The sequence below is a fragment of the Vanellus vanellus genome, assembly GCF_965231255.1.
Source record: "Vanellus vanellus genome assembly, chromosome: 4".
Taxonomy (NCBI): Eukaryota; Metazoa; Chordata; class Aves; order Charadriiformes; family Charadriidae; genus Vanellus; species Vanellus vanellus.
The window spans coordinates 36,790,457-36,816,876 of NC_138909.1; positions in this window are offsets into that span (position 1 = coordinate 36,790,457).

A 26,420-nucleotide genomic window follows, 5' to 3' on the forward strand; every position below is an offset into this window, starting at 1 on the left:
TGGGCTCTCCCCTTGCCGTCATATCTAAAGGACTTCAGAAGTCTCACATAGAGTTTATTAAATAATTCCTGAGAGGCAGAGAAGTTCAGTTTTCCAAATTATGATTAAGGAACTGAGACGTTTATGTGGAAATAAATGGGATTCAGGTGCTAAATAGTTTCCAGAGTTGGTCTGAGAGATTTTAAACTATTGCGACTGGCTGCTATGCACGTTGAAAAGCATTGCGAGAAACCTGTATGAGTCTGTAGGCGCTGATGCATTTTGAGATCTGATACTAAGAAACTCATCCAAAAGCCAAGGTTGAACAAGGTTCAACACTACGAACATTTTCCCATTCTTATTTTGACATTTCAAAAGACATTGTGCTTGATTTGGATTTTTATGTTTGGCTTTTTTGTCAGTTTTATCTTGCTCTATCTTAAAAACTGTCAGCTTAGTAAGTCATTAATTCACTCAGCATGAGTGGCTTTTACAGTGATATAGGTATCAACAAGGAATTTTGTGCCAAGGCTGCGGTGGTGTTAGATGCTGTGTAACACTCAGGGTGAACGTAAGTGTGGCGCCAAACTTAAAAACTGCAGGTAAGCTTTTTGATTCATATGGAAGCATATAGAAAGTGATGTTTTTCAGACCTGCTGAGTGTTTGCTAAGTATATGTCACACAGAAAGACATATTTATCTTTTGTGGACCGTGCACATGTTTCTGAGTTTACCAGCTTGCTTGGTCATGCTCTTGCGAGAACAGATTGATCTACAGGTTAATTATTTCATAGTTACTCTGTATTCATGATTAGTTCCTGAAAGACCAGGAAAGAAGTGACGTCTTGTACCCTAGGGCAAGAGCGCAGAACATGCCAAGGAGGAGCTGGAAGAAGCAGCAGCTTAGAAATGAAAGTAACAATAATAATAATAAAAAAATCAAGGTGATAACATCTTGTGGGCAGTGTTAAGAAACAAACTAAACGGAGACCAAACATTGATGGTTATTCATACAAGGCAATGCACATGGTAGAGCTTTTCTCCTGTCACCCATTTTTAGCGAGCAGTTGAGTTTCTTAGGAAAAAGGATCACATGGAGTTTTTTGACATTGGTGTGGCCAATTTATTTTATTGTTCCGGTTACAAGCGCAGTGCGACACTGTGCTAAAACCCCGTGGCTGAAGTGAATCCCAGTGCCCCTTTCAGCCGCTTTGCTGTTTGCTAGAAAGACAGGACAAGGCACGCGTCTCCGAGTCTCCGTGGCAGCCGTACCTCCTGCACCCTCTCCCTGTGCTGGAGGGGAGCACCCTGCTCCCCAACGCTTTTCGGGTGTGCTGCCCACCCCGGGTGCAGGTCCCCAGCGGCCCGGTGTGGCACAGCTGGCTCCCAGCTGGACTCGGCGCTCAGCAGCCGGCGGTCCCCAGTTCTGGGGTCAGCACTGCTTTTTGTCCAGGCGCCGGATGGCGGAAAATGCACGGCTGGTTCCTCGGAAGGGCTGCCTCTTCCCAGGCAGGACCCACGCAGCTCACAGGGATGTAAATGCGCAGCGTGGAGATGTCAAAAGCAGCCCAGCTTTCAGCAATCTGGATATTTAGAAAAGTAATCCAAAACTCTTGGGCTTGCAAAAGCTACTTCTTAAAACGGTCTCCTTAACTCTTTTTATATGCATGCCTCAACAAATTGTTGTTTTACGTGAAGATGTTAACAGAGGTTCTCTGCTTTGCTGATTACGGATTTATGATTTTGAATATCTGTTACAATATTTTGTGGTTTTCTATTTCTATTTTTGGCTTCTTGGCTTAACCCAGGCCAGTCAACTCAGCCTCTCGAGGTAACAGAGGAACTACAGAATATCACTTAACAGTGAAAGCAGTGCTATACAATACCATTGCGGGTGATTTTAGCAAGTTCCCATCTCTGAATTCATCAGACATCTTGGAAGAAAAGCAACTTTGTCCTGAAAATAAAAGATATGTGTCCACAAAGGACATCAAATCTTCCTAATATGGCCATTTTAATTTCATTTTTATACTTTTAATAAATGTTCACAGAGTAATAGAAAGTGAATTCCTGGATACTTTGGACTATATCTTTCTCAGTCAGCCGTTCTCTGGCCGTGTTACAGAATGGGTTTATTTTAATTTAAAGCCATGCTGGGAAGCGTGGGATGTTTATATGCTCAATTCAGACGTTCTGCCCGTGAGGAGCTGACGTATCCTCAGGATAACCTTTTGCTTTCCCACTGTCCCCGTCCCCATGCTGGGCTGCCCTCCCGCAGGTTCTTCCCCAGGCCTGGAGAAGGAAGGATGGCCATCCCCGCGGCCGCGGCTGCCTCTCCTCTTCGCTGCCTATGGCTGCTCCCACTCCCTGGTGTGCTCCTGAGCCCTTTGGCTGCTTTCCTTGCCATCTGTCCCCTTTTGCTGCTCGGGGCTCCTGCATTGGCCCCACGCATGGCTCCTCCATGCCTCCCTTCAGGCCTGATCCTGCTCTACCCCTGTGGTGGCAAAGGAGCTGAGGGCTCAGTGTTTTGGGTGTGTTTTTGGTTGTTGTTGTTTTTTTTGGTTTTTTTTTTTTGTGGTTTTTTTTTTTTTTTTTTCAAAAAATATGTAGGACACGTGTTGCCAATTATTTTGCGCTGCTGTTTCGTCGTGCAGAGGCGAGCCCGTGCGTAGCAGGAATAGTTATTTTGAGATGTCAGTGCCAAAAAGTGTGAGGAGTGTGGAAGGAAAGACAGAGCACAGTAACATGCAGGCTGAGAAGGCATAGAGAAATAACAGAAAATGCTGATTCTCAGGCTATGAATGACTGGGTGGCACTTACAGAAGAAAGAAAAATGTCAATCTTAAAAGGAAAAAAAGATGCTTAGAGTAGGAATATATTAGTCTGCACCTTGATCACTTATCACAAGCTGAAATTTGTAAGCAGTATTTTTTATTTAAATCTCTTCTTCCGTTGTGTTGATGCATGCTAGCTCTGCTCCCTGGCTGCTTTCCCGCCCGAGGTGCTCATGGGTTTGTGGCGAGCCAGAGCCAAGGGGCTGGGGCTGCTCCTGCCACACCAAGTTTGGGTTTGGTCTCCGTGTCCTCCAGTGCCACGCGGGTGGGAGAAAATCACCCCCCCCCCCCCCCTTCTCCAGGACAGTGTCCCTCCATGACACCAGCTCCGTCTCTGACTGCTTGCAGTGCGCTCGCCGGGGTCGGTACTGGGTGGTCCCGCTCCAGCGCCAGTGGGATGCAGCTCATTGTAGGTGATTGTCATGGCCAGGTACTGGGAGTGGTGTGGAGAGAGCTCATTACACCACTGGGAGGATTTTCAGGCTTGGTTTTGCTGTGATTAATTAGGAAAATAAAATGAAACAAAACAGGTTATTTGAGGAAAAGAAAGTGAGTCCAAGCCGAGGGCTGCTGGGCCTGGAGTCCCAGCGGTGGAAATCCCAAATGCTCCCGACTCCACAAGGATGCTGCTGGCCCCTGGTGCCCCCTCATGGCTCAGCAGCTTGGCAGCACTGCTGGCTGAGAGCCAGGACTTCCCCGGGATCCGAGGAAACGTCTGCTTCTTGGTGAACTGGAAAATGACGGCAAGAAGTTATTTTGCTGGGACAGCCCCACAGTTGCAATCATCCGGACACTGCAAGCCCACTGGCTTGCAGAGCAGGGCCATGGTGTGCCCCATGGGGCACGGATGCTGGCCCAGAAGGCACACCCCCTGGCCAAAGTGGCAAGTGCCCAGTCAAAACGAGACCATTTCTTTGGCTGACCGGAGCTCAGTGTGTCCCCTGCTGGGTTTCCCTTCCCTAGAAAGCAGCCCGCAACTGGGAGGAGGCAAGCACAGTGCAAAATTGCCTCCAGTCTCTCCTTGCTGGTCCCGGGGTACCACCAGCCACCGAAAGCAGTGAGTGCATACAGAACGGTGTAAGTTGAAAGTTAGTGTGTGTAATCAGGAAACCAAATACACCGGGTGGAATCAACCAACCTCAGTTATAATTCAAGCTGAATTTCTGTTGCACAAAGAATTTTTAAATTACGGAGCAATTTCCAAAGTCAGCAATAAAAAGCGGTGCGTACCAGCTCAAGAGAAGATAGACGAATTTATGGAAAATGAGGAAATCTGAGAGATAGCCACTGGCTGGATTTATGTGGTTGGGAATAGATGCTGAGATATCAATTTGTCTGTATTACTTACTGTCACAAATGTAGATATAGATGGACCATTGCTTCTGGCTCTGACATACCTATGCTTTAGTAAGAAACAATTGCTTCCATAATACAGGAAGAAACAATGGAATGATAAAATCTAACTGTATTGGAAACAAGCTTTCCGTATGAAACTTGTGGTTTGCTGTCCATTTTGTTAGACTTAATCTTCTCTCTGCAGCGGGGATTTTTTGGCAGCTCTGGTGATTCCGCATTATGTTTGTGTATGTTTTGCCGTAGGTTATAACCTCATTTTGTTCCTAGTTTCGACACAAAGGATGGAATAAGTAAATATAAGTGTATGTACAGTATACACACACAGATGCACACACACACACACACACACACACAAATAAATATATGTTTAGCAGTAGGTATTTGTGAAAGCAGATGGTAACAGATGGTTCTGTGACACTGCGAGCGTCCTGCAGACTACCAACAGCAATTTCCTAGCGTGCATAAGCTTAAAGATTTTTAAAGGCAATCTTTGGAGACTGTAGCATGCTATTTTCTGGCACATGGAGTTTCTGATTAGATGTCTTTGTCTTATTTTAATGCAGATGGCCTTATTCTTTTCCTTTCAAGCCTTACTCTTGGGTGACTACTAATGAAGCAGGAGCTCGCTTGTTCTGGTCCATCTTTCTTAGGTAAGTTCAAAGTACTGAGGTTTTGGGTGCTCTGGTCCACTTCAAGCCAGTCCTGCTGCTGCAAGGAGGACATGGGGGAGGTGGCCCTGGCTCGGCCACTGGCCAGCAGCAAGCACCCAAGTGGTGTATCTGGAGATTACACTCTAACCCAGACCTCAGGCTCCACATGGGCTGTCGGTGTCATGTCATGAGAACAGAAGGGTTTGTGTTAACAGGTCTAACTTCAGGTAAAGCCATGTGCACGCAAGATAGCCTGGAGCTCCATGTGGAGGACCAAAGGCACTGATGTATACTCTGAATTTCCGTGCAAAACATTATGAAGATAACAAGAATTGTTTCTCGGGATGACTGGTCATTAGAGTTGGTTAATATCGCTGTGATATTAAACCTTTCCTCCCATAGCAGCCTTTAAGGGGATGTTTACAAGTACTCTTCAGGGATATATATTCAACACAGACCTTGGTTTTTTGATTCTTTTCTGTTAACCAATTATTAATTTTTTAAGGTAGAGATTATGAAATCATGGTGACTGATTTCTGAACATTGCAATACATGCTTTTTTCTGTCCAAGACAATAAAAATGTATTACAAGTGCCTTTTTAATGAAAGAGAAAGCAAGGCCTTCATGTCCTGCAACATCTGCTGGGAACATAATCTAAATTGAAAACGTATGCTGGTTTTGTGGGGAGGGAGAGGTCTTCCAGTGACAGGAAGTGTCCAAAAAAGTTAATGCTGAAATCAGTAAAAAAATCATGCGTGACAGGAGGAGAATGAACACACAACCTTTCTTTCTTTTATTTTTTTTTTTGGGGCGGGGGGGGGGGGGGTTGGAGATGGCCAAAGACAGGAGAGGGGTGGGGGAAGCGAGGGAGCAGGATTAGCTGTGTATTGACAGAACTGTTTATTCGCTCCTGGCGAAAATAAATCCCAGCCTATATTCTCTCTAGCTTTATTTTATTTATAAAGATGGAAAGCCTAATCTGTCGCCAATACCCATTATCCCTCGATTTGAGTCAGACAGTATATCTTGCTTATTGAATCAGAGAATAGTGTGGTTTATGAGGACAGAAGGGAAAAGAGATGTTTACTCTTGTAACTTTCCCCTGTTTATTAGTGTGTACAGTTACCACCACTAGCAAAATGAGAGAGCTCCTATTTTAGCCATAGCAGAACTAGGCAAATAAATAAATAAATAAATAAATAACATCTATTGAACAATAATGAAATTGCCCTGTACTCCACCACCTGTGAGGAGGTGGGGCGGTTCTGTGATGAGGTGCACAACATTTCCAAAACGCTTCTGGTTTTGATGTGTCATGCCGTTTATCTTCATCTTCCCAGGTGGGAAGAGCACCGGTTAACTTGATTGTACCTGTGCTAAGTTTGCAAACATTTCTTATGTGTGCTTTATGCCTTGCCTGAGCTCAAGCATCTCTAAGTACTTCCAGTCTCCTCATAAATACACCTTTGTATTCTGCCTAATACATAAACATCACGACCCATGTCTGAGAATGTTGGGAATTTTATTAGGTTCATAAAGTTTTAGTTGCGGTCTAGCCCAATGGGTCCAAAATAAATAAACACAGAGAGCAAAAAGAGTAACAATTTCATACCTATTTCTTCTCCTCTCCCTTGAGAGTTTCACTAGTACCGGTAAAGTACTTGCTGCGGTGGTTTCTGTGGCTTGCTATCAAAGTATCTGCATGCCAGCAAGGAAGAGGCACACGGAGAGAGGAAAGCTGGGAAAAGTGGCTGAAATGGGCCTATTCGTACCTTTTACTGATTTCTTCCTTCTCTTTCCACCTTAAAGACTGAGAAAAAATGGTGAATAATTGTGAATGACTTGTGACAGCCGCGTTCCCTCTGTTGCTGCCCTGAGTGAAGCTGCACAGTTGGGACAGCTTCCTATGGCCTATGGGTGGAGCACATAGACAACCAGCAGGGCAGGATGGAAACCTCTCTCTTAGAGTACAGTGGGACCTAACTCATGGACTGAGGTCTGGGGTGGCTTTTTCTCTGGCTCTGGGCAGAGAGCTGTGGTTGCTCCTCCCTTAGCACAGAACTTGCTTTGCCTACAGCATCCACCGTTGGCAGGTAAGGTGGACACAGTGGTACAGAAAAGAAGCTATCAACACCGCCAACATTTTCATCTGAGCTATGGGTGAGTGCGGTCTTTGCTTCAGGATATTAGACTCCATAGATATTCCAGGCATCTCCCGCTCAGCAGAGTCACCATGCTCATGACATACAGGGTACATAGGGCAGATGCTGTCATTCCCGCTGTCTTTGTGGAAAGGTGTTGCATTATTGTGTGACAAGTCTAAGTGCCATGAAGTCATCGTGCCCTTTAAAATGATTCTATTGTGAGCCTTCAACCTGTCAGCAAAATATAGCCCAGCAGACTTTTTAAAACTGAGGGATCAGCAAGCCAAGGCTCACACGGCAGTCAAAACCATGGCTTAGGGTAGTTACAAGGCTAAATATATGAATTTTTGCACATCTGTTGCAGGAACACCAGAGCCAGGGATGCCACTTTCGCAGGAAGAATTGGGAGGTAAAACTTTAAAGATCAAGCCCCAAAGAGCTTTCTGTTTGTTTATATGCGCTGCATTGATTCTGTTTCAAGGCTATTAAAAAATTAGTTCTGGAATATAGCAAATGGCATAATACATGTTACAGATCCCATTCCTAGTTAGCTGCAAAGCTTACACTGCGTTTTGGGGAGGGATAGAGGCAGCTTTTTATTGCTAAAGAATTTTTACAAAGGAAAAGATTATTTTACAGCAGATAACTGTAACTGAGCTACAGTTACAAACCAAATAAGACCATGCTATTTTTTTTTTCTTTTTCTCAACTCACAGCTACACAGCTGACACTTAGGTTTGGCTGGAAATTTTTCAGCAAATCAAAATTTTGTTGGCAACCTCCCCACAGCTTTCAGGGTCTGAGATGCCCGGGCTTTTGAAACGCCACAGATTTGACAGACTTTTGCACGCTCACAGGTGAGCTCCTGCCAGGTATGACCAGAGGCGGGGGCTGCCAGGCCCTTAACCCTGGGGCAGGTGCATCTAGGGGGAGGCAGGGGGAAGTTTTCATCTGGGCTGAGGAATGATGAGTTTCCCCATCCTGCTCGGTGGTCAAGTCTTCTGGAAAACGTGAGTTGTGCAGGACCAGTCTATGGACCAGCTCTAAGAGGGGGATGGACAAATATGGAACCCAGATGGAGACAGGTGCATTCCTTCAACAGGCTGTAGATGTTGGTACGACCTTAGGCGCTCATCTCACTGCTGTGCGCTGGCTGATTTCCACTGTCTCCTGCTCACCCTGTTGGCTCCTGGCACTCAGGTTTGCAAGGGGGGGAGATCTCCTGCCCCAGATACGGGGTGGGGGTGGCAAGCGTGTGCCCTCCCATGCTCCTTCAGGCATGGGAGGGGAGCGAAGGTGTGCTGGCTTCACCCTCGGCTCAGCTCCTGGTTGGGAGGAGGTGGAAGGGGAGGGCAGCCAGCACTGAGCCCTGGGGCAGGCACTCCCCTTGCCCCCATGCAGCTGGCTGGTGGCCAGGCAGGTGTCCCTGCAGGTCAGCAAGGCTCTGGCTGTGAGCCCCCAGTGAGCTTTTAACCATTGCTAAAACCTTCCGTATCTCCCGTCTTTTTTTGTCCCTTTTTTTTTTCTTTTTTAATGCAAGTGCAAAAGCCCCAAATGACTAACGTTCCTTCCAGAGCAATGACCACAAAACGGAGAATCAAACCCACAGAAATGCTTTCTTTTAAAAATTACTCACATTTCTTCAAGCTTTGCTTATACTAAGGTGACACAGCCAAACCCACTGACGGTTCAGCTATGTGGCCTGAGAAACGCAACAGCATTAACAAAGCTGCTCTCAGATGCAGAGCAACACTTTTCGTCTTTGTTAAAATACCACGTTGCTACTCCACTCCTTGCCTGTCAGCATCCCTTCTCACTAGCCCTTCTGCCTGTCCCACTAGAAACTGGGCATATGTTGCCAAGCTCCTGGAATGCCTTAAAGATGTGGGGAGAACCGCTTCTTTGCTCTTCCTTTTTCAGAAACCTAACTAAATCTCACTATTGTGTGAGTTACTTTTTTCTTTTATTAATAACACTATATTTCATTTCATCCTACACAGCGACAGTTGCAGGCGGCTGCCCAACACTTGTACTCTTAAAAAGAGAAAACAATGCAAAGGGAGGACGTCCCCGGAGGGAGATCATGCCCTGCCCCAGCTGCTCACACATGCAAGACAGATTTTTTCAAGCATAAGAGCCGGTTGGGAACATGACTGCTGTTTGTGCCCTTGGGAACACCCCCTTTGCCTTGCGAGTAGTTGGAAACTTGGCTTCCACTACTGCAAGGGTAGTTAGGGACTTTACTGGTTTTGAGCACCAGCGTTTCACCTGAATCAATGGCCAGTGGTGTGGCACAGGGTGTGACACGCTCAGAGTGGGATACAGGTATGTACCCCCATGGGGTAATGAAGTTTGAAGAGAATCATAGAATCACAGAATGGTTTAGGTTAGAAAGGACCTTGAAGATCATCGAGTTCCAACCCCCCTGCCATAGGCAGGGACACCTCCCACTAGACCAGGTTGCCCAAGACCACCTCCAGCCTGGCCTTGAACACCTCCAGCGATGGGGCCTCAACAACCTCTCTGGGCAACCTGTTCCAGTGCCTTACCACCCTTAAAGTGAAAAACTTCTTCCTAACGTTTAATCTAAACCTGCCGGCTTCCAGTTTAAAGCCGTTCCCCCTCATCCTATCAGTACATGCCCTAGTCAAAAGTCCTTCCCCAGCTCTCCTGTAGGCCCTCTTTAGGTACTGGAAGGCCGCAATAAGATCTCCCCAGAGCCTTCTCTTCTCCAGGCTGAACAGTCCCAGCTCTCTCAGCCTCTCCTCATAGGAGAGGTGCTCCAGCCCTCAGATCATCCTCGTGGCCCTCCTCTGGACGCGCTTCAGCAGCTCCATGTCCTTCTTATGTTGGGCACCCCAGAGCTGGATGCAGTACTCCAGGTGGGGTCTCATGAGAGTGGAGTAAAGGGGCAGAATCACCTCCTTTGACCTGCTGGCCAAACTGAACAGTCTCTGATGGATGAACAGGGACTTGCACAGAAAGAGAGCAGGATCTGGCAAGCAGTTTTGTTGTTCTGCTTTTGGCGGTTTAGCAAGAAAGAACCTCAGTAGTCCGGTAGAAAGCTAAGCTGTTAGATACTTGCTCAACATCTGTGTCCTTGGGGTATCCTTCTTCTTGAAATGGATAACATTTTAGAGCATATAGCTTATGCGAAAGCTGGGAAAGGTAATGCTGAGGTTATTAGCAACTGCTGCAAGGCTCAAACAAAAATAATGGCTGGCCACAAAACCCAGAAAGTTCTGCAAAATCTGCAGATAAGTGGAGATTACCAGGGTCTATAGGACGCGTGCTGTGGGGACCAAAGACCATATGGGTAGAGGCAGGAAAGGTGTAAGATGCTTGGTACAGCAGCTCAGCTCCTCCCTGCGAATGTGCTGGCGCTGAACATCTGGAAGCAGAGTGGGTGTACGGTTTGGATGCTTTGACACAGTCCCCAGGGTCAGCGTACAGCTGATGCTGCCTGTTTTTTCAGTCTCATCCTTGCCCCCAACAGATAAGAAATCTTGCAGGTAATTGGCTCTTCCAATGGCTTATAATGAAAGCAACATCCTTCCTTCACAGAGGTGTCTTTATAAAGCAGCAATCAAAGTAAACGCGTACAGTTGTGTCCTATTTCAAAATGTGCTATAAAAACCATGAACTAAGCTGTGTGTAAGAAGTAGTTTAGATGGCAGTATATTTTTGCCATTGAATACTTTATCACAGCTGTTATAGCTATAAGAAGAAGTTCTTGTGTACAGAGAGAAGTTGCCCATGGAGTATCTAACAAGAACCAAAGGATGGACTGGTGTTGAAAGCAATGGACTGAGATTCAGGAGGAAAGGTTCAGCTGCTGACCACCCCACAGGCTTCCTTTGTGCCTCAGTTCTCCACCTGTGAAACAAGGAAGCAGTACCCAGGGGAATGTAGGGATAAGCATTTCCTTAAAACGTAAGACTTAATTTGCTTGCTTTTGGTGAAGCAAGCAGTGGCATTTATCACAGTTCCAATGATAAAACCTGTCCAAATAGCACACATATGTTAAAATGACAGGAACGGCATTTTTGCATAAACAGAAATGTCTTCCTGTAAGCAAAACAGAGATCATCAATAGCTGTCATGTCATTATCTCAACGTGGCGAAAGCAGAGGTGCAGTTTATCATGGAAGAAACATGTCAAAACCCTTTCGTTGGTGGAATATTTTATTTTTTATTTAGTGAGTGATTAGAATCATCAAACTATAGAAAAGCACAGATTGGAAAGGACGTCTGAAGGTCATCTGGTCTAATCCCACGCTGAGAGCAGAGCTGAGGTTGCCCAAAGCCTTGTTTGGCGAAGCTTTGCATCTCTCTGAGAACTGGAATGCTGCAGCCTCTCTGGACAACCTGCTCCTGTGCTCAGCTGCCCCCAGGAGAAGAATCCTCTTCCTTCCTTCTTCCAAGAGACAGGTAAGAAAAGACCTGTTTCCCCATTGCCAGTGAAGCTCAGGTGTAGGTTGGACATTTCGTTCTTTAGGTGTGTTAAAATGCGGGGAGCTGTGCACATGCCTGAAGACAAAGACTTTTGCTTTCCGGAGCTGGGCCTGCTCTAGTGTTGAGCAATTCCCAGCGAAGGCTGGCTGGGAGCAGACTCTCTGCTGATTTTTTCAAGCATTTAGTGAAGTTTTTCTTTCTGTTTGTGCATATATTTTTTTTTTAATGATAATTCAATCGCAAGGCTTGTTATCTTGCTTGCTTTGATGGTTGGGGTTCTGCCTTTTTTTTTTTTTTTTTTTTTGCTTTGGGATGGTGTTTTTTTCTGATTGTGACATTTGGTGAGGAAACTGACCTGATTTTGCTTTCAACGCTGACAAAGGGGCAAAAAAAATCACTTTCACTGTAAGGTCTCACAAATCGTAGACTTGTCACTCTGACAGTTCTAGACCTGTGAATAAATCCTTCTGGTAGAACAACATGCAGTGTGAGATAATATAGGAGATAGTATATAATAACCATTATAGAGAGGGTAGGATGAGAGTAAAAGTAGTAGGAGTTTGCTAGTTTTGAGTAGCTGTTACTGGGACCTTGGTTCAACCAGCTCTAGCAGGCTGAACAGAAATTGCAGGATCAGAAAATACCAACATGAAAGACATGGATGAAATGAGACTATGAGGAAAATTTTAGTAGAATGAATGTGAATGTTAATAAGCCAATAAATGTTAATTTTTATCTTATTTGGAATAAGAGCAGATGGGTATGACCATATCCAATTGCCTTCTATAGATTAAGATATTTTGTATTCTTGCTGAATCTGGTAAAAGATGGGCATGGTCCCTTGATGGTGTTCCTGTGTTCTGTGATCCCTCCTCTTTTATGCCTATCTTGTAGTTTCTATCAGCCTTTCAAGGTGAATTTTTATGACGTGGACAAAGGATTGTTTATAACCTGAGAGGCAGAGATGGCTGGGTTTTCCTTATGATTTGTAAGGGAACAGTGTGCAGAATCACTTTAAGGTCTACATATAGAAGCTCACTTTAAGATAAATACAAAGTAATCCTGATAATTCATTGACAAACAGCATCAACTCCTGTTCTTGCAGTCATCAGTCATTAGCAAGTTTCTGGATGCTACTTAAGCTGCAACAGCATGGGGGAAAGGAAAGTTTCTTCCATCATTTTCATTGGCCTTCAATCACAAGTTATGAGTGACTTTCTGGTCATGAATTTTGTGATGCAAAAGGTTGTCAGATATTTTGGGACTTGGTGATTGATGTTTTCTGAAAAAAAGTAGAGCTTTCAGACGGCTGGATTGTTTGGGGCTGGAGGAGATAGTATAACAGAGAAGGCACCGATTCAGGGAGAAATCTGGGAGAGATATGGTCTGCATATGAAGAGGACAAGCTACTGGCACAGGAATTAAAATATTATGGATAGCTATATAAAATACCAGATGTGGAGAAGTGGGACGCCAAAAAAGCCAACAAGATCTCGGTGGGAAGCTTTTGGCATGTCAACATTAATGATCAAGCAAGACACCATGAAAAAGGAGAATTTTTTCCAGGAATCAAAAACCAGGGATGTGGTTGCTGAAAGCAAGAATTCCAGGGAAAATGTCAGATAGAGATGTACAATGCATTGCTGGAAAGCTTAAGCCTCAAAACATTTGAGTAAAGGCGTTCCAGTTTAGAAGTCATTGTGTTAAGTATAATAACCTAACCAAGAGAATCCCAAATAAATGGGAAGTAATTGTATTCCTCCACTGCATGATCCCATACTACTGCCATAACGCAGAAGAGTCCCTGTGGGCAAGGACTGGGTCGGGAGGTCACTTGTGAGGACCTGGTGTGCCTAACTTAGAGGAGTGAGGCAGGTATCTCAGCCGTTAGCAGGAGGCTGCGGTAGCCCTCATCTTTTACAGGCAACTACATGTAGGCATAACTAGAACAAGCAGGATGTCTTCTACCCGTGGCAGACCACTAAATGGACATCTTGGCTTATTCAGAATTTTCACTAATGAAGTACCACGAGAATATTTTTGCTGGGGTAACCATGTTGGCTCAGAACTGATGCTTCTTTCTGGAATAAGAGTCCAGTTATTACTGGGTATGTTTCTAATGTATTTAAGGCAGTCGCTTTTCCCACACTTTAATATTGCAGCTCCACATTTTTGGTAGTAGCCAGTCAGATGTGTTATAATTATGAATCAGACGTTGGTTTTAAAGCTTGCAGACCTCTCTCATAAAGCTTTAATTTCCTCAGCCGTTTGCAATATTCATACATCTGTCACATTCGCAAGGTATCTAGACAGGGTACCACCAACTACCAAGGCTGTGCCAGGCACAATACTGCATTATGTCTGCGGATTGTACCTAATTAAGCCCTAAGTAGTGCTTGACAAGTCACTGGCACGTGATCCAAGTCTTTCCTATTTATCAGGGGTACAAGTGGTTTGTGGTCAGTCAAAAGTTTAAATGACTCTCTGGAAGAGCTTTTTTATACATTTTTCACATGCTTCTTTTACAATGAGACACTGCTCGGTCTGCAGAGAGGGATTTATATGATCAGCGAATGTCCGGGAGCAGTGTGTGGCAGCCCCGCCGCTCTGACCAGGTTGCAATAATTCAGTAATCTGCAATGCAGCTATAGCAGGCGGTGCGAGTGGTTACGGGAAGGCAGCACTGGTGCGCTTCAGGTAGGGCTTCTGCTCAGCTGAAAACAGATTCTCGTATTATGTTCAAATATCAGGTGCTTTCTTTTTCCAGGAGTTCATTCCAGGGATATATTATTGCCTTTCACAACCCAGCATTCATTTCACTTTGACAAAGATTCAGAAGTTCGCATTAATTTATTACTTTCTTAGGCCAATTTACCTTTCCTCAGTCTGCCCTTATGCCTCGTTCTCATGCATGTTGTCTCAATAGTTCAGCTAGTGTTGATGTAGCCCAATGTTTATTGCGTTTTAGACCTGAATACCAAATGTCTCTGGAAATCTAGACCGGCTTTTATCATGTTTCTCTTCTTAATGGCAATATCCCAGGACTTTGTCTGTACAAGCAGCTATCCCTTTCCAGGTGCTGCAGTAGCCTTGTCATTTCCTTTGGAATATATTGGGTGCAGTAGCGATGCCAAAAGGAAGTCTGCGGAAAGATTACCATCCAAAAGGCATAATAAAAGTAGTTAACTTGGCGCCATCTGGGTGTAGAAGAATCTGCCAAAAACCATTTGCGGCATCTAAAAGGGGAAAAAACTTGGGCATTCATCTTGGAAAGATGTCGTCCACTGCGGATAGGACAGTGCTTCTCTCAAGCACTTTGTTTCGTTGATTTAGGTCAAAGGATATGCTGACTCGTCTGTTTTTCTTAAGGCCTTATAACCGCTGGTAAACACTGTTCAGCGGGTTTGGCTATTTCTTCTGTAACACTGATGGGGCTTGGACTGTCTGCTCCTGCTCTTTGCTTGGGAAGCGCCGAACTGAATGTGTTGTGGCTCTCTAGGCACCATAAGGAGCTGTATTGCATTGTGTAGTGGGGAGATGAGCTCAGTGGTCCTCTTCCCTCCAGTGCTTTTATGTTGTTTTCTTTTGGCTGATTTGGCAATGAGATCGACATACCTGACCGAACAGTCAATTTTTGAACCCCTGGGAACAAACACAGTGCCCTGAGTGTCCTGTAACTTTGCAAATGACTACAGGTCTTACTGGCATGTATGTTCACCCACCAGTGCAAGTGACCCAGTCACCCATTACTTGGTTTTAACCAGTTCTTTCCCACTTCTGATTTCTGAATGCCATCCTGTGCCTCCCTTCGGGGACTTTCTTCTTGTTTCTCCTTTGCCTTCAGAGCCAGGGGACTGCTTTCTGCCTATTTTTTGTCCTGCTTCAGTCTCTAGAAGTCTGAGAGCGCCTTCCTGAGCTTTTATTGCCCAACTTACTTTCCTCCATTCCTGCCGGAGTGGACACCACCAGTGTGGTCTCAAGGTCTCTGCTGACTGAAACTCTCCTGTATCCCCCCCAGAGATGTCCTTCTTCCACTAGAAATCTGTCCCGCTGTAGCAGAAACTGGAGGTGTGAGGGCTCACAAGGATTTTTCAGCACTGTCAGCTAATTGCTAGCCAGGGCACAAGGCCCTCAAATGCATGTGCATTTTTCCATTGTTTTCCCTGGCGAAGAATTAATTCATGTTGCAAAAACCTACTGTACGATTTCTTCCATTTCCTCCTGTTGATTTACCCGGCGCAGGAAGGTGGGTAAGTTGTGCCTGTGCACACTTTCGGCTGAGACTTCACAGCCAATAGCACTGCCAAAAGCCAAGAGCTGTCACAGCCAACTCTGGGGTTTTCAAAAAAGAGAGTTGATATTGATTGCTCTGCGTTTTGCTTGATCAGAGCAAGGGGTCTGGTTTTGAGAAATCATCGCGCCCCTTTAAAAAGATCAGGCCTCGGTCTCATTTTAAAGCACTCAGAATTGAAAATCGTTCCTGAAAACGTTGACTTAGGCTGCTATTATACAAAAGGCATCGCAAACTCATTTGACCCTCAGAACTGACATTTTCTTCTACCTCCAAGTTCCAGATCCACATCCTACACGCTTTCTTCATATCCCCGTGTTAAGTACTTCCAGTTGGACTTCTCAATGAATCAGGGAACTAGGAGCTGACCATATCTATGCACGTGTATGTTCCTGTCTGTATCCGTAATCAAGATTTACGTGGCCCAGTATATACGTGTATATTATTTTTCATGCTGCCTGCATGAGCCTGCAAACTGAGATGCATTTATTGCTGGAACCAAGAGGGATAAAGATGAAATTACTGTAGCCAAGTAGAAAATGTAAGATATGTGAATTTCCCTCCTGGAGTAATACACATAGGAATATGATACTAGAAAACACAGGGAAAGCTAGGAAATATTAGCTAAGAGACACTGAGATCTTTTCCTCTTCTTCTTCTTTTTTTTTTTATTTTTTCTTTAAATGTGAGAAAAAGAAGGAAAAGGTTGTAGTGTCCTCTTTCCACTCCTGAAACTCATGCCCCTCATAGATCACAGGCCTCCGTAGACACCACAATAAGCAGCTGAGTGTGCTGTAACTAATTTAAAAGCTACTTTATGAGAAGTGCATACTTTTCATATTCTGTACATTTCCAAAAACATCAATCATTCATTTCCATTTGCCTGTTCTGCACAATTAAAATTGAAAATTAAGTGAACAGAAAAGAATGAATAAACTTGTCTTTCTTTTTCTTTCTTTCTTTCTCTTTCTTTCTTTCTTTCTCTTTCTTTCTTTCTTTGTTTCTTTCCCTTTTTCTCTCTTTCTCTCTCTCTCTTTCTACTTCCTCTCTCCCTTTCTTCCTCTTTCTCTCTCCTTCCATTCTTTTGTCCCTTCTTCTCTCTTTGGTCTTTCCACCATAAATAAGACTGAAGATGTCATATCACTCTTTTTATGCTATGGACTGAATCTGTGCACGTCTGAGGCAGCTCACGTTTGGCCAATGTGGTCACTTGATAAACAAGGAAATTTAACCATCTGCCTGAGTTCTATACAACACGCAGGTGTTAGACACGCAGCCGTAGGATCACTAGAGTTTTCATTTGAGATTGTTGCCCTGGTGCTTTTCGTGGAAAGACCTAAGGGGAATTCCTTCCCTTTGCTGGAAATCTTCTTGGTGCTGTCCTACAGGTCAGGGGCTCTGGGTGCCTCTGAGCCCCTCTGCCCCCGTGCCCGCAGGCTCTGCCCCATCTCACCAGCTCATCCTTCGTGACCCCAGCACAACCCCGCAGGAGCTGACCACCAAGGCCTTCCCAGCCACTGCTGCTGGTGGCCCCACAACAGCAAGGACACTATTGCACATATATGGTGGGTTGTAATAGTTTTCTTGGCAAGGCAGTTTGAGGGAAAAAGTTTTGTGTGGTCATGAAACTTCAGATGTGGATGGTCCCGGCTGGATGCTGTTAGACAAAGGAGTGGCTAAGACAGACCATTACACACCATTCAGTATGCTTTTATTTTAACCAAACTGCTGAGTGTTAAAAATCTTTGAATATGTGAGAGATCCTCTTGGTAGAGTTTAGTTGCGTCATGAGTTTTCACATCAACAACGTGCAGCATGTTGCCCTCAGAAACCCTTTGGGGATCAAAGATGAGATTAGTTTGCTCTCTGATGCCCTTTGAGTGGTATTTATGAATCAAATGAGGGATGGTTTTGAAAGAAAGAGCTTAGGTCTCATTTTGTCAGAGTGATGGTTATTGTTAGTATCGATATTTTTCTAGGCATTTGAATTCGCCGTATGTTTTTCTCTTTAGCTCTATTGTTAAAGTTTTGAGGGGTCACTGAATTTGGCACACATGCTTTTTCACTTGACTGTCTTTCACTATTAAGAGTCAGTAAGTATTTCTAAATCCTAAAATAATTTAAAGAGGTACAGGTAGGATCATGTATTTACCTTGAAATATTTGGAACAATAATAATAATAATATCAACCAGCAAGTCCTTTTTTCATGGGCTTTTCTAGTTAACGACTGGCTTTGTAGAAGCCGCGGTCCTCACCCCTGCAAAGAGAGGCATTGCAGCGAAAAGTCCCGTGCAGTTGGAGGTTTTCACCAAGAGGTGGTGCTAACAATTACCACAGCCAAAATAAAATCCCTGTAAAATCGCTATAATCTATTTGCAACCTAAATTAAAGGTTTTATGTGGGCACGTGCGCTTATGCAGTAGTATGGTGTCCTTCTATTTATGAGCTGTGTAATTGTACGTTTAGTCCTTTTTCGGTGTAGGAAACCCGCACTATAATGTGTAATTATAACCTTGGTAAGTGTAACAGCATTAAAGTTAGGATAAGTGGTGTGCGCAGCAGAGCAATGATAGGGTGATGACAGAGTGACATGCTATAACCAGCACGGCATAATAAGAAGAGTCTTGTTGTTCCTGCTATTAAAAAGCAGCTAACTTTTGGTTCCCCAGGAGATGGGAAATGATGCTAAGCCTCACAGAAGCTCTGGCTATGTCTGTAGCAGTGACATTTGCTGGACACTTACCCAGAGGCTGTTAAGGACCTGGAGGGGTCAGGGGGCTGGGGTGGCAGAGCCTCAGGAGGTCCCAGCAGCCCTTCGGGGCAGCAGCACTGCCCATGCCACAGGCAGACCTTGCTGGGGTGCTTGCCTCGGCGTGCTTGTCCAAACCCAGTCCTCCCCGAGCACTGAGCACCCACCTCAGCCTCGGCGGACAGGAGGATGCGCCAGCCAGAGGGCTGTGCCAGCAGGTCCCTCCAGCGCAGAAAAAAAGCCTTTTTTACAAGCTGGTCTGGGACTCATTGATTGCTGCCAGTGCGGATAACTGACCCCCTCTTTGCCCTCTCTGTTTTCCCAAAGGCGGGGGAAGTGAAGCAGTAGGTGCTCACCAGTGCAGGAGGCCAGGGTGGGCAGCGTGGCGAGGGTGGTAGGGGACCCACCGGGCTCTGCGTCATGGGGCTGATAGCTGCAGTGGGAGAATGGCATCGGCCTCACTGGGGAGGTGTCTAGGTGAAATGCTGGAGGCTTCCCTCCAAAGTTTCCTGAAGGTGAAAACAACCAGCAATCTTCTTGTGAAAAGTAGCCCGGGGGAACCCAAACTTTGCCCAAGGGAGCACAAACTTTGCTTGACTTCTTTAATATCACTGCCAGTGGTGAAAACCAGGCTCACCTCCTTTTTTCCACTCCTCTGGTACCTGTTGGATGCCGTTAGCCACTTTGAAAGTGCGTACCAATTAGCATCACCAAGGAAATTCAAAATCTCAGTGTGAGTGTATGGCACAAACTACACTGCAAGTTTAATTAAACCCTCTGAAAATCCTGCCAGAGACGACAGCCTTTTACTGATTAAATCCCAGCCTTGCAAGCGCTTTTATGCAGGATTGCAGAAGAGAGCTTTAAAATGGTCCTTATGGCACTTTTGATGGAGGCAAGTCCCAGGGCTGGTTCGGGGTAGCTGGTCCAGTGGTTCTGGTTTTGCTTTGGCATGAGTACCTCAGTAATCTGAAAGCTGTTGACAGTCTTCTCAGTGATGCTTTTTTTCCATGTTTGTGTTTTGTATTTTCTGGCTGAGTTATTCCATATCCTGTAAACTTTCTTATTGTGCTTCGTACTCATTGCAATGACATCTACTGTGGAAGGGAGAGAGAAAGCTTATTAACCACAGGCTCGCCTCCTGCTGACTGCAGTCAGAGACGGCCTGGGACAACACTTCCAGCAGATGTTTCTGCTTTACAGATCAATGGAAACTTTACAGAGATATTTCCCCCTTCAGTCCAAAAGCGAATGCCAGAAAGTCTGAGATCCAGTAACTTTGTGCTGGACACCAAGAATTTTATTTGGTTTGTTATATTTTTTATACACACACAAACTAGCTACCAGAAAGTTGTCTTTACCATTGCTTTAAATGGCACCTCTTACACAAATAAAGCTGCTGTCCGCTGGTGGAGAGCCATCTTGCTGCCTTTGCCTGCACATGAAGCATCAGTGCAGGCTACAGCCCGGCAGAGACGGGCACGCACCTCATCTTTGGTCTTTTCTGGTTCTGAGTCTCCGTGGACTCCGTGGAACCAATCTGTATTTCAAAGGAAAAAAGAGAAATGTGCTATTATATCCAAACAAAGGGGGGGGAAACGCATCTTTCTTTCTGCAAATTATCTTCTGGCTTTCTCAAGGAGAGGCTGACTGGGGGAGTAGGGATATGGAGAGGAAGGGAAGGGGAAGGCTGAACATCTGTGCCCACTCATGACTGCACAGGGATGGGAACACACAACCCCTTTCTCAGCACAGCACTCCTATCTGCTACGGCTTCGGGTGCAGTTGCTCTCATGTTACAAATTTCCCTCAAAGTAACTGCAAACAGGAAATAAACATTTTTACTATTTTGACCAAGAAAGCTCATCTGTGGTTTCAGATCACCCATGTGAAACCAGCGTAACCCTCCAGGACTCCTTTTCCTCTCATACTTTGCTGTTTGTGTAAAGAAAAACAGACTTGCGACTGAAGGAGCTGCTTCATTTCCATGTGTGTGTGTGTGCTGCAAAAGCGGTGGCATCTGCGAGAAACAGACTTTCATACATCCCACTCTTGTGTGATAGAGACGGGGAGCCTCTTGGCTCTACAAATGTCTGCAGGAAACTGCAAATTGAGGGGCAGATCTTTCAGTGATAGAAACCCCAACTATGTTGAAACCTCAGCTGATGTTTCAGTGACAGAAACATCAGCTGTCCTGTCAAAGAAGACTTAAGTTAGTGGGAGTATTTTTTGTAGCAGCAAGTAACAAAACAGATTTCCAGTGATTGCCTTCCATGAAGGAGCTGGAGTCTTCCTCTGACCAATCAGATCAGATCTGGACATATGGTCCTTTAATGTTTAGGGATCTGTGTATTTAGTGGGATATCTGCATGAAGAAATAGCTGTGCTGTCTCTGGGCATCATCTTTTCTCAAAGGGCATTTCTCCTTTAAATGTATTGCAGCCTTCCCCTTAGGGACAACAGAGAGAAGCAAGTAGGCCCCACAAGTACGTGCACTGACTGCGCAATAACAAAGGTTCCTATAATTCACTTGGCATTTCTATGTTGGTCAAAAAGCCCTTGAGGCCCTGAAGTTTGAGAAAGCTGATTTCTTTTAGTGCCTGGCTTTTACATGCCCACTCTTGTGTAACACTACGGTCGGTCCAACCAGGTCATGCCAGAGACTTGTAAATGCACGGTCCCCTACCTTGGCCTTTCCCAGCTAAGCTTCATTGAGCAAAGAGCACTGAGATTAGAAAGCATATGAAAAGCTTATAATTTGCTTGTTAATCAAAGTAACCATGGTCATCCAATTTACTGCTGAGATTCTAGCTACTCCTGTCTTCAGAGAGCGGCCCCATGAGCACCAGGCAGAAGCAAAACCATTTAGTTCTGGCTGGTCAGTGGTGTGGGGGCTCAGGCTGCTTGCAGGTATCCTTTCTGGTCAAAAATGCCGTAGACACACTCCTCATCTTCCTCCTGGCTAAGGTCTGGATAAGGTGCTTGCAGTCGTGTCTGGCTGGGGTGGTTGGTTCACACACCTGCAGAACCACCTCTGGCTTCCCATACAGACAGGTACCTGCAGAACCACCTCCAGTACACAGCAGCAGCTTTCAGGATGGCCCATTGTGTTTTATATTTGGTTTCCCCCTAAATATTTCTTCATGCACCAGCGAGACCCTGGTACCCTTGACCTTACTTTGTACTGGCGTAGGCATTCTAGTTTTCTCATTTCTTTTCAACAAAATGTCTGCAGCTGAGAGCCCATATGTCCCTCTGTTATTCTATAATTTAGAAGTACTAAATATAGATGTGATTACCTCTCTCCCTCCTTTTCCAGGAGGTGCTTTGTTACATTGATAGGATCACTCACCGGCCCATTACGTTGGTACAAAGGGGACCTGCAGCTGTGTGTCTGGGACTTCACCGCAATCTGGTTAAAACTCCAGATCACGGGTGGGGCCCATGGTCATGTATTCTTACATGACATATGCCATGTTTGGTACAGACAGAGCACAGAGCAGCCCCTTGTTCAGTGGTGCTGTCTCCTGCCAAGTCTCTCTCCAGGAATAAGGATTGTTGAGCTGTGTGAGGAGATACTCAGCCCCCATACTCTGTGACGGGAGGTGGGCCTGGGCTCTTCTTCTTCAGGTGCAGAGCTGGGAGTGGGTGACCTCCCAGGGCTGGGGCTTGAGGGGGGCAAGCAGGGTGAGTCCTGTGTCCCCATGAAAATCTGTGACAAAAGAGCATCCCAAAGATGCCTGCCTAATCCTCCCTGCCTTACTGGGGAGGAGAGGGCAATTTTTGTCTTGCCTTGGCCTGTACTGTAACTGGTGCAGGAGGAGGTAGATGTCCCCTTCACCGGAGACCACTGCAACATCACCCACCTCTGGTCTTTGCGCTGTTGCATTTCAGACTATTGCTCTAGAGGCTTTGTTGCTGACTACTCTCTCTCTTCTAGGTTTTTATTTAATATACAAATGTTCTCTCTTAATAACAAAAAACCTTAGCTGTTCCCAGGGCAAATGTGTCATGCTTCTTTTAGCAGTGGCAGTAGGTGGCGTAATGTCCTTTCCAGCTATTATGAGCCTCCAGCAGATGAAGACATGAAACCTTTGACACCCAAATACCGTAGGCAAAACCTTGTTCTCTGTTGCAACACGCTGACATCTTTATTAGCATCCGTGAGACATAAACTTGTGCTCTTAGGAGGACCTCACCAATACCCCTCATGGAAGAGTCCAAGGTCTTCTCAGTTTTTTACTCGCTGTCTTGGCAGCTCAGGGCTGGACTTCCTCAATACAGTCATCTGACTACCTACCTCAGACCTTTTAATGAGATCAGCATTTTATGGTCCTATATGCACAGACAGGCTTTCAGGCTCTCAGGTTGTGTAGCTAGATTAAGAATAAATTTCCTTTTCTCATTCAGTGTTTTGAGGGATTCCTGTCATTTTTGTAGCCGTCTCTGCTGGTGTACCTAAAGTGGTGATGGTCCCAGTGCCGGTGTCTTTCTGTCCATTTTGCTGGGTTCATCTTTCTCTTAGGGATGTTATTTTTATTACATACAAAGTGTATTTTTATTTTTTCCAGCTTCAGGCCAGTACTCTGCTTTTTTCAGTCTTGTGCAGAGCTTCTACCCCTGCTATTTTCCTTCTGATCAAAACTTTGTTTATGTAAACCTTTGCACATTTACACCATCAAAAATGTAATGCATTCATTCACATCATCAAAGCCATTGGACTTCCAGTCCCCATGGAGAAGAGGTGTCTTCTCCTTTGTTAAATGATCATAAATGTGCACTCTATTTGTGCAGTGGTACCTGCCAAAACCTTGTATCAAGCACAGTAAAAACATTTGGCATCAATCACCTCCCCAAAGACTTCTCCCCTCAGAGGGGAAAATTCCGTTTTCCCATGTTATATTCTTCCAATAATGTACATAAATTAAGCTTTTTAAGGTTTGGCTGGGTTGTCCCCCCCGCAAAGACCACGCATTCACAGCTTCTTCTGCTCTCTCTTGGCTTCCTTGCTTCTCCTTCCTCGATTTGGTAAGGTCTGCATTTTAGCCATTAACACCCTGTTTCCTGTGGTTTTCCTTGCAATGTTAGCGTTACTCTTTCTGGCAGTAGTCTAGCCTAGTGCTTGAACACTCCAAGGAAAGCTAATGATAGATCTGGTCTCTTTTTCCAAATGCCAGCTGTCTGCTTGGTTTCTGTTATATGCCACGGAAAAGGTATCTCCATATACGGTTCCACCTGGATTGTGCACCTCTCTGACCTGAATGTCTTCAAACAGGGTATGGAGGTCTCTGGAGTGGTCAGAACATCATGAACTTCAGTCCCGGTGGATGCTGGTATCCATAAGCGTCCTCCTGTGGGACTCCAGTCCCAACCCAACAGCTTAATGGCAGCTCAGACACCTGAAAACTCAAATGGGCATTTCCCAAAGGGGCAAAGCTGCCAGCTACATCTTAAAAGGTATCAATTTCAGTACAGGACTGAGCATCTTCGACTAGGATTGTGATCCTGGTTCTGCCACTGGCCGCTGTTCATCTTTGGATAGGACACCACCTTTACCATGCCTCTGCTGCCTCATCTGTAAAATGAAGGTAACAATCCTAATCCTCAGTAAAGTGCTCTGAGATTCACTGCGGAGGAGTTGTGGCACTTCAGAGCTAAGTCAACTGAAATGCCTGCATTTTTTTTGCTGAAACTTAGAGCTTCCTGAAAGCCTGAGCTTACTGAAGCAGTAGTTAGACAAGGGGAGAAATAACTGGGTCGGGAGCTATATTTATGAATGACGGCAGGGTCATATTACTCACTGTGAATAATTTATTTGACAAAGACATATAGTTTGCATAATTTTCTTAAAACAATGTACTGTAAATATTGCAGTCTGATGAATAATTTGAGGGATGAGTCAACGGGATTTGGTTAAGATCCAACAAGTTTTTGAACTATTGAATTCTTTACTCCCTGACACTTACTTGAACAGCGCCAGCTGCCAAGCGAGTAGGTTCCCACTCACTCCAACTGGAAGTTCCCTTTGCAAAGTGGGTTTGAGACCTGGCTCAGTGTGGTCGGCAGAAATCTGGCCCTTCAAGGATCATGGGCCACTTGGCTGCTGTTGCAGACAGTACCCCACCAAGTCTTGCCTGTCACAGTAAAACTTGTTTTGAAGAAAGGGGGCTTGTGGTAAAGCCTTGCCTTTTGCTCTAGGTAGCTGAGTGACTCTTGAACTGGTGTTTGTGTGACGCTAAAGCTCGAGCATTGCACAGTAACATTTGCTCACATGAACATTTCTGCTCACAATGGGCTTCTGTGAACAGCACAACAGTTAGCCTTCATAGAGCATTATTCTGAATTTAACTTAGCACCATTGAGAACTTTCAAACCCTGTGTATGTTGGTTCCTGGACCCTCACTGTCTTCTGGTTAAATAAACCTTTGAGGCATGAATAGTATCTGTTTGAATGTGTTTGAATGAAGAGCCTTAATAGTTTCTGAATGTTATTCTTTCATTCATAGTCAGAAAAAAGCTCCTGTATCTCATGGGGCTGATGACAACCACTCCCCTCTGTCAACTCTTCTCTTTCACCATTTGATTTCACAAGACGAATCGGGTCAGTGCACTGAATGGCCGTCTGGTTTCTGCAGGACCTGCTGGAAGTGGCCCAGAAGAGTGCAGTCACACTGAGCCAGCTTTCCTGCAGGGAGAACTGCGCCACTGGGAGGCATGACCTTGCTGACGGCTTCTGCAAGACATGACTCTGCATCCTAGTTTGCTTCTTTGGAGACGTCATGTTCTGGTGAGAGTAACTATGTCTTGTCCACCAAAAGCCTCCTTGATCATGATCAGACCTGTGCTCCTCTCCTGCCCAACAAATCAGAGCTGCTCTTTCACCTGCCTGCTTGAGCTGCGTGGTGCAACCTTCGGAGCTTGGGGCAGGTCCACCAAACCTTTTCCTTCACATCCATTTCATTATCAGTACCTTCTTGTTTGCACTGCCTTTCCAGGTAGCAGGAGAGGCAGAGATGCTGCTTCTTCCCAGAGAAGGGCAGGCTGAACTGTCACTAGCACCCTTGGCTGGGGGAGTGGGTCGAAACAGATACTGCAGGAGAAGAAAAGAGGATGAGGACGAGGCTGAAACCCTGCGGGAAAGAGCAAAGCGGTCACATAGCAGGGAAAGAGAGAGAGAGAGACTGAGAAAAAGGAAGAAGTTAAGCTTTGGAAGAAGAGGGGGGAAACAGCTTCTTAAATGCAGCTATCAAGGGTAAAGACTCTGGTTTCTTCTGCAGATCTCCCACCGGCTGTGTGTACACCCTGGAAGAAATTCCTTCATAACCCGGGGCTTCAGTTTTGCTGCTCCAAATTTAGATTTTTCTACTATTTTTTTTCATCTCCAGGGTAAATAACAGGACATTATGTACTACACGGAATTTAGAGTTGGAGAGGACAGGACCCACAGGGAGTCATAGGGTACTTGCACTTTTAATGTGCTGCCCCCTCACTTACTCGCAGACTTGCAGTGAAAACGCTGGTATTCAGCCCTGCCCTGGGCATGAAATACGGCATCTTAATTTGGCACTGAAATTACTGCCCTTAAGTGAATGCTAACCATGCACCCAGACAAAAGGAATGCCTTTGCTTGGTCAGTAAACATCTTTTTATGGGCATTAAGATAATTTGGTTTCCATTTTCTCCTCACCAGGCAGATTTTATTTTGTCAATACCAGGGCTGTCACAGGCTGTGCCGTTTTATTCTTTGCCATGCCCCGTGCTCTGTGTTACTGTGCTGGAGCTCTTCTTAGTGGTACTGCAGGACAGACCCAGCACAGGGCATGGAAAAGCTCAGCTACACACGGTCGTTGCTTTACTGGCACTGTACCACCTTCAGCAACCTATTCAAAAAGCTTAGAGCTGATTTTGCATTTTTTGGCCTTGATCTCTGGCACTAAAGTTAATTGGGATAATTCAGAGT